This window comes from Belonocnema kinseyi, chromosome 6, assembly GCF_010883055.1.
Source record: "Belonocnema kinseyi isolate 2016_QV_RU_SX_M_011 chromosome 6, B_treatae_v1, whole genome shotgun sequence".
Taxonomy (NCBI): Eukaryota; Metazoa; Arthropoda; class Insecta; order Hymenoptera; family Cynipidae; genus Belonocnema; species Belonocnema kinseyi.
The window spans coordinates 133,952,009-133,952,225 of NC_046662.1; positions in this window are offsets into that span (position 1 = coordinate 133,952,009).

Below are 217 nucleotides of genomic sequence, written 5' to 3' on the forward strand. Positions count from 1 at the left end.
TAAAAGGACCACTAAAAGGATCTTGAAAAGGACCCAAATCTCTCAAACTATCTCCGAGACTATTTTGTTTCAAATCGACTTTGTTTATAGACTCAAATGGGCAAGGCTATTTTGCTAAAGAAAACTCAGAGATTTCTTTTGGTAGGGAAGACCCTATTAATCAAAATTTTAATCACTCTTTTAGTACATAACGATAAAAAAAATAAAATATGGTGGA